Genomic DNA, 9,161 nt, shown 5'->3' on the forward strand with positions numbered 1-9,161 from the left:
AGGTAAAGTCACATTAATCTGTCCTGGATAGTGACCCCCAAAGGTTTTAATTAACCCGGTTTGTATCCACCTATGCGCCGTGTTTCTGTTTGTTTGTTTGTATGGTGTTTTTACGTTGCATGGAACCAGTGGTTATTCAACTATGGGACCAACGGCTTTACGTGACTTCCGAACCACGTCGAGTGTAAACTTCTATCACCAGAAATACACCTCTCACACACCTCAATGGAATACCCGAGAATCGAACTCGCGGCCATCCGTAAAAGCCCTTTGGGGTGACCTTAAAAACGTAGACAAAAGACTAAATTAAAATGAGTTTTTTCCTGTGGTTTTTTCCAGCCAAGATTATGACTTTTTTGTTACTTTCTTTTCCAGAAACTTATTATCGACCACCAATGTTTTTATCGAGGTCATAAGCATTAAACACAGTTGATTTAAAACCTGTCCGGTCACTAAATTATATAGTAATTATACAAAGATTAAGGAAGTTTAATACATAATACACGACGGGCACATGATAAAAACAAAATTGAAATGCGAGAAGTTAACTTCACTTCAACAAAAACCTCTATTTCCAAGACTTGCCCAGATATATCCCTAATCAAAAGGGCGCCACCAGTAAAAAATAAATAAATAAATAAATAAATAAAAAGTTACCCTTAAAGGAAAGATAATGTAAATTATTCATAACTAGGTTGGATTCACAACTTACAACCCTCCTTCAAAATGTAACCAAGCCTATGGTAGACGAATTGGTTACTACCTACCTTATTCGTCAGTCTTGAAGTCATTATATCAAATAAAATATGATTTTAATCAGCTTCATAAATTAATTTTATATTCATTTTACTCTACATTTATTCTAAATTTATACAAAAAAGATATAGATTCATCGCTTAACTAAGATATTATAGGACTTGTTAATGTTTCTCTTTTAAGAAGACTAAATTCCTGCTAATCCTTGTTGTACCCTCAGGTTAAGCCCCGTCCACACGGTCGAACTTTGCCTGGCAGACTTTGTTCGATGTGACGTCTGAAGCGGGAAAACTCAGAAGCTTATCCGCAGTTTCTCCGCTTCTGACGTGACATCGAACTAAGTCTGTCAGGCAAAGTTCGACTGCGTGGACGGGGCTTAGACTCGTAATGTCTACGACGGAATTTCGAGGTCTATTTCCAAGCGCTAATTTTTCATGAACTTCCAACAACACTGCAGTGCAGAATATCTCCTCGTATCTGCTGAACTATCAAACTACAAGCTATCTCCTGCCTCTACCTATCTTTAAATTTGATGTATATTCCTTGTTTTTCTATGGAAGCGGAGTTAGGCCAGGGTTACACGAGCCACTCTGTGGCGCCGTCGCGTCGGTGTGGGGCGGGGATGTGGTTTCCATTGTTTATAAGCTGTGACGGGGATCAGTGACAGCTCGCCACAGTCACTTGCCACAGACGCTCGTGTGCTCGACATAGCTTATAAACAATGGAAACCTATGGGAAGCCACACATCCCCGCCACACACCGACGGCATGTACTCCTAGCCAAAGAGTTGACGCAATCCCCCATCCGTGTTTTTCCTTACCCGTTTTTTTATATTTTTATTATTAGTATTATAAACACAATAATTTGTATATACAATATTATACATAACAATACTAAAAACTAATACAAATTTAAGCAAGTCATTTGGTAAACTTTGATACCCGTATACCTATGAGATCCACTGCATCCCTTTAACTGTAGAATTACTAGTTTTATTATAAAAATTGCAATATTGACTGATTATATTACATATAATCAGTCAATAGTACTGAAAGCTAATGCAAAGTGAAGCAGGTCATTTGGTAAATTTTGATACCCGTAAAGTTACGAAATTCACTGCGTCCCCTTAACTGTAGAATTACTAGTTTTCCCTCGATAGATCTGCAAGTATCAATTGTTCCTTCATGTCTGTAGAGCTGCAAGATATCCTCCGTTTCTCCATACCTGTTTTGTTATTAGTAATTTCATTATTTTCCCCTACCTACAGCTACAATAAATACAGTTCTTTCCTTGCCTGACTTTTTTCCCCATTGACTTTATTACCGGAAACTAATTACCAGATATTCTCTTTTTCCTTCTAGTCAAGTGACAAGTTATCAAGGGACTTTTCCTGCCTGTTAGCTTATAAGATATGTCGTGCTTTCCCATTCCTGTAGAATTACTATATATCCATCGTTTTTTCTATTCCTGTGTTAAGAGATCACTTTCCTTTCCGCTGTTTTTAGCCCACCTATAGACATACAGAATATCCCCTGTTTTTTTGCTCACCTGTAGATTTAAGAGATATGCACTGTTTTTCTCTTTCCTGTAGTGGTACCAGATATGTTTCCATTCTCTGCCTGTATTATATACTCACTATTTTGGCTCATTACCTGTACATTTACGAGATGTACATGTTTCTCTACCTGTATAGGTAAATATTTTCGTTTTCTCCGTATTTGTTGCGTTAAGGCCTGTCCACATGATCGGGCCTGATCGGCGGACCTCCCCTCTAACGGGCACACTTGACGGGTAAACCGTCAAATTGCCCGATGGGTCTTTGTAGCAAAATCCCCATGGTGGTGCCCGATGGCTTGAGCTTCGACCCTGGCAGACGTACGTTAACCATATACATTTCTTTTACTGAGCCATTCTTTGCACCATTTTCTCTCTTTTTCTTCTTTTTCATCACACACAAAGCAATTATCATGCTACACAATATCTTCATCTTTGCGGTAGGCACCATGTTTATCGTACCACACTGATCACACTACTAGCATCGTCGGACACGTCCACCTCTCCATTGCCTCACCCGTGTGGACAACATTCACGGGTAAGCCCGCCAGAATTTGCCCGTCAACCCCGGAGCACGCCGATCAGGCCCGCTCGTGTGGACAGGCCTTTAGAATGTACTTTTCTCCGCACCTGTAGGATTACTATATCCTGTTTCTTCATTCGTATAAGGCTATACAATAAATCCCCATTCTCCCTGGCTATATAATTACGAGATATCCCCAGAGACATCATGGTATCCACAGGACATTTCAAGTTATTTCTGCTTCTGTCGTTTACCAGTGACTTAACTATTCATAGATTAAGTAGTTCTCTCTTCTGATGATTAGTCTGCATGTCTCATCATGGCATCTTGGTCATTTCCATCAACACTGAAAGGGTCTACCTGAAAATATTTATGTTGGGGAGAATAGCTGTCAAGGTTTTCCTTTTACATAAAAGCCTTTTTTTCTTGCAGTGTTCCATTTTGAATACGTTTGTTTGACTTAAGCTTTTTTTTACAAATCCAATGCCAATGTTTTATCATTCTAAAGGTGCATCCACACGGTCGAACAATGTCCGACGGACACACATTGTTACCATATAGGCGAAGCAGGAGGACGTCATAAGCGTTGAAACGATGGAAGTAGATATGACAACAAACAGTGGTACCAGATGAGGCTGTATATACAACTATTTTTACTCTGCTCACAGGGGCAAGACCATCGGACAATTGTTAATTGGTAACAATGTTTGACTGTCGGACATTGTTCGACCGTGTGGAAGCACCTTTACAGTAGAGACAAAGGTAATCTTTGCTCAAATGTTGCAATGCTTCTAAGATAATGACCTTATATGTCGCCTTGTTATTTTCAACAGTACTTTGGCTACCAAAACCTGCATGTTTACAATTTAATTAGGGGACCTTGTAATGAAATAAGAACTCGTAAAGTAGTCCGTAGCACTACCCTGCTTCAGTCACATCTGTCAAAACACTAATGTCCCAATAACTGTTAAAACACTAAATTAGTCATTGTCAAAGGAACTTCCACTGAGGTAACTTTCAAGTCATACTCAGGGCTTGATCATTTTATACAAAGTCAGTTAACCATATTGTTAAAGCAACATTGAAGATAAAGCACATTGTCACCATGCATCAAGTCCACATAGGCAGCAAATTTCCTTTAAAAAAAAGATAGTGTCTCTGTTTGTGTGCTATTTCCCTATATAAAATCAAAAGCCGAGTCTTAAACTCAAAATTCAGAGTTCTAAACAGTTCCCCATAATCAGTTAATCCGAAATCAGTCAAGGCCTGTCGTAAGGCAGTTTTCCTTGACAGATTACCCTGCAATCAAATCTATTTTTAGACAGATTTGGCAAACTTAGTACCCAAACACTTGTATTCGTCTTTTCGCGCTGGGATAACTCGCTGGTTCATCAGAAGACTGTCTAGTTACGTAAAAAAAAATCTTAACTTTAAAATGCGTAGCGAATATTAATTTTCTAAATAAAATGCTAAACTAGTTCTCACATTCAACGTTACATGTTTGAAACATCCATTACCTTGTTTATAGTCCTTACATTCCTTTCTTCCCTGTACCTTGTTTATATATCTAAAAGTGCATGATTGTTTTTCCCCTGAAGTCTCTGAACAGTATGAAAACCACCCTGCATTCGAAGGAGTAAAACCGATAAAACCTCTTCTACACTTGATACTTTGTATAAATATATATATATATATATATATATGTATATATATATATATAATATATCATTTTAGATATATATATATATATATATATATATATATATATATATATATCTATATATATATATATCTATATATATATATAAGCGGCTTTATTTCGCATAAAATACACGTGAATAAATACATACACATACACATACCCACCTATATATGTATTGTGTGTATGTATTGTATGTATATATATGTGTGTGTGTGTATGTGTGGTGTGAATGCTTCAGTTTCTCAAGAAGGAGTTACTGCCATCTATTGGATTCTCGAAGAATGACGTTCACGGGTCATTGTGTAGTCGTGAACAGCTCGGTTGTGCGTTATCCTTGCTTTGTGGGTCTGGCTCTGTCGATGGTGTAAAGGAATGACTTGAACTTTTTTTGTATTTAATAGTTTTTTGCTTAGGGGGAAGTCTTTAAACGTTGGCGGTATTTTTTTCAGACTAATTAACGGTCAGTCTGGAGGTGATACGATAAGGCATTTTTACTTAAGTGTTAAAATTCTTACGTGTACAATGTTTACTAGATTTGAATAACAGACACTATTCGTTTAAATATAGGCTTGGTGAATCACTTAAGGATTACTGTGATAAACCTTGACTATTTTATCTTGCGTTATAATTTTTAGTTGTCGTAACCTTTGTTAGTTTCTTTTTTTTTTCTTTTTTTTTACCATTTCCTTAATTTTCTATGTCCACTTGTGAAAGTCTTAATTAGTACCTTGTATTGCAAAGGCTTTATTAACTTCAACGTTCATCTGTGAAAGCGGAATTAGTGGTGGTCTTAAGTTTATTAACAAGTTGTGCATGCTAAGTTCAAATAAGAATTTTTTTTAAAACTACTGTTTATTTTTTTTTTTTAAGGTGTTGCTTCTGTTCGCCAGTACTGATTGTGCATAGTCTGCTCCTGTATCTAATGGCAATCGACTTCAACTACAGGAGGATGTTCTACCCGGCGTTGGTAACGTATTTTTCAGTCGAAAGATAAAGGTAATGACTAAAGTAAGTAATTTTAATTAAGAAATATTTTTAACACTGCGAGCTAGTTCTCCCCCTTCAGGGGCGGTGCTCCTGAAGGGGGAGGACGTCCTAATCTACGCACTGTAGCCTCCGGGCTACAGTGCGTTGGTCGGTAGCTTGCAAGTCCTTTATTTAGTATGATTTAGTTTTTAAAAATAAAGCAGTTCTTTCAAACTGAATATAATTTTTATATAATAAATATTAAGATTTAAGTTTTAAAAAATAAGTTTAAAGTGCATATAACTTTATTTAGTTAGATTTAAGTTTCTAGAAATAATTTGAACTTTCATTTTGAAGCATAACTTTTTGATTAGTAAGAATTAAAATCTTAACTTTTTTATTAGAATTCAAAACTAAATTTGTTCTGGATGTTCCACTTAGAGTCAATTGCAGAAAGTTACTTGTAAAACTAGTTTCACACTGCATTCATTGGTTTCTTTCCGTATTAGAGTATTTCTAACCTTAGTTTGTTTGCAGGTCGGTTGTTTGTCGTTGTAATGTCTGCGGATCTTTGCTTCTAATGGCATTATGTGGATGTTTTGAATCTTTAAATTGGCAGCAGGTCAGAGGCATTTAAGCATCCTCAAGCTTAAAGGAATAAGAGAATGTCCAATGGCACGTAATCTAATAAAGATTTACTTTAAAGTGATGAATAAGAATGTGATAAAAGGGGTAGGTTGATACTTTGGTAATTCTAAGACCTCATTCCGCGGTAAGGTAGACTATGGCAGTTGACGTTTTCCTATGTTATTTTACTTACTGAACAAGAATTTAAAGTAATATTTATTCGGACGATTGTAATTAACCCCTAGGGGCCAGTACTAAACACTGCGAAATACATAGAACTCCCCAATCCCTAGTGGATGTCGTATCCGCGGTGTCGTATCCGCGGTTACGTTCCTTGTAGTCCGTGCGGAACTATTCTTTAGAATTACCCTGCAAGAAACTTAATTACAGTCGTCCGAATAAATATTACTTTAAATTCTTGTTCAGTAAGTAAAATAACTTGGGAAAACGTCAACTACCATAGTCTACCTTACCGCGGAATGAGGTCTTAGAATTATAGATACTTTAGTTGAAAATGTCCTTTTAAACTGTACTTAAGGCAAATATATTTCTAATCGTTTACAAAGGAATTTATTTCTTAGCATAATTTTTGATTTGGTATACAGCTTTCTAAATTCAGTTTTGGAAATAGATTTAAAAAAATAAAAAAATTTTTTTATCTGGTATGCAGCTTTCTAAATTCAGTTTTAGGGATTTTTAATAAAATCAAAACCTGTCTGCTATAACTGCTTTAAATTGTTTTTTGACTAAACTTTGTAACTCTTACAATGTTATAATAATGGAAGATTACAAGCAGACTGAATTGAAGGGTAAGAACTTGTGTAGAATAAAAATTTTACAATGATGGCTATTAAATGGGTAGTAATTTGTTTTAACAATGAGTCCACTCCTTCGTGAGATAAAGACAGTCTACATCCTAGCTGTCATTCTCCCTGTTTATGAATAACTATTGGGAAAATGTACACTAAAAGCTAGAAATGTATGTTTATAGTTTAGATAAATCTAGAGAGTAAAAATTCAATGAGATAATAAGTAATCTTTGCATGCAGTTGTGGTAGGACAAAGACAAGTATGGTCAGTCCTACTATTCAGAGGTTGCTTATAATTATTTGCAAGCGATCTAGTTTCGCCAAATTGCAAACTCCAGGGTAATTAACCTAAAGGCCAACTGAGGACCCAAAAGAACAAACGCTAGTGCCCTTATAGCTGCCATGAAATTACTGACTGCATTTAAGCTTAATTAGTTCGCTAGTAGAGAGGTGGATGACTAAGCGCGCTTTACTGTAAGATTTTGCAACTTTATACGTACCTCTGCTTCATTGAACTATACATATAGATGACACTGTTCGTGCAGTACAAATTACTTTAAAATGGGCAAAAGCTACTTTGCATCTTTATTTTACTTTAATATAACCAAATTTTAATATTACATAATTATTACGGAAAGTCAGAATTACCCACAGTCCGTGCAGGAGAAGAGATGCAGTTGAAACGAAAGCGGTTGTAATTTACGAAAATTAAGTTTTTCGCCATTTACTTTCGTAAAATAACCTAGTTCAGTTTAGATCAGAATTTTAACTTGCAGTGATAACTATAAACGAGGTATTAGCTAAATACGGAACTGCAAGGCTTGCTTTTGAAACTAGTGTAAACTATTAGTGATCAGTTCAGACAAACTGAGCACACTGCCCCAGTGGCGTGGTCGGAATGGTGTTGGCGTGCCACCTCGGTGGCCGCAAGTTCGATTCTCGGGCATTCCATTGAGGAGTGAGAGATGTGGATTTCTGGTGAAAAGTTCACTCGTGACGTGGTGCGGAAGTCACGTAAAGCCGTTGGTCCCGTTGGTGAATAACCACTGGTTCCATGCAACGGTTAAACTCCATACAAACAAGACAAACAAAGTAAAACTTAGTGCTTAAATTAATAATGATTATGAAGAACAACGGAGTTCTTTAAACATTAGTAGTATAAAATTATAGCTGACAATTTAAATTGTCAACCACAGGTTTTCTGCCTTTTTTTAACTAGTTGGTTATGGTATATAAGCTTCTGATGAAGTGTCATTGCATAAATAGACTGTGAACTTGGCATTAGATAACCCTTTAGATTATTAGCAGAACTATTATCAATCCAGTATAAAACACATCTTGCTTCGATCACACTCGGAATGCTTTCAGTGAAGGGGCATAAAAGGTATTTATTATAGCTTGATGAATTACGGATATACATTCCAGGATATATACTATTGTATTTGCACTGAAGGTTTTAGACAGATATGAGCTTGGGTAATATCAGAAAACTAATGTAAATAATTTAGGCTACTGGTATATAAATGTATGTGTATATATATATATTCTATATATATATATATATATATATATATATATATATTTTTATATTATAATGTATGTATATATTGTGTATAATTATATATATATATATATATATATATATGAAATTATATATGTATTATTATGTATCTATGTGTTTATTAGTATATATATATTGTTATATATATATATATGTATATATAATAATGGTATATATATATTTGTTAATATCTGTATAATCTAATATGTAATATATAGATGTACATGTATATATGGTATATATATGTCTAATGTAATTATATGTGTTATATATATTATACTATTTTATATTATCTATATATATCTGTATCTGTTAGTATCATATATAACATAAATAAAATATATACTCTTTATTTGTATATGTATATTTATGTATATATTATATGTATTATGTATATCTATGTGATAACTGTTATATATGTTATGTATATATATCTTATATTCATGTAATATATCTCTATATTTACTATTATATTAATATATATATATATTAGTATATGATATATACATAAATATGTACTCGTTTATTTTGCTATAAATTTTCCTCCTCTCCAACCTAACGTTACTAAATTAAAACTTTGATAATAAAAATTTCATTATTGTTATTATTATTAATAAATAAAACTTCTGTGTATTGATTAATTAAACAAGGCATGATCCGACC

General features: G+C 34.6%; 1 protein-coding gene across 1 annotated transcript in view; it reads left to right on the plus strand.

Moving 5' to 3' along the window:
* The window catches only part of LOC135226478 (matrix metalloproteinase-2-like), a 718,121-nt gene extending 711,830 nt beyond the window's left edge, over positions 1–6,291 (plus strand). The window contains exons 13-14 of the transcript XR_010317231.1: positions 5,406–5,531; positions 6,039–6,291. The gene's annotated coding sequence lies outside the window, so the exon portion shown is untranslated. The remainder of the gene's footprint in view (positions 1–5,405; positions 5,532–6,038) is intronic.
* The last annotated feature ends 2,870 nt before the right edge of the window (positions 6,292–9,161 follow it).

Source organism: Macrobrachium nipponense, chromosome 14 (genome assembly GCF_015104395.2).
Source record: "Macrobrachium nipponense isolate FS-2020 chromosome 14, ASM1510439v2, whole genome shotgun sequence".
In the NCBI taxonomy this organism is placed as follows: Eukaryota; Metazoa; Arthropoda; class Malacostraca; order Decapoda; family Palaemonidae; genus Macrobrachium; species Macrobrachium nipponense.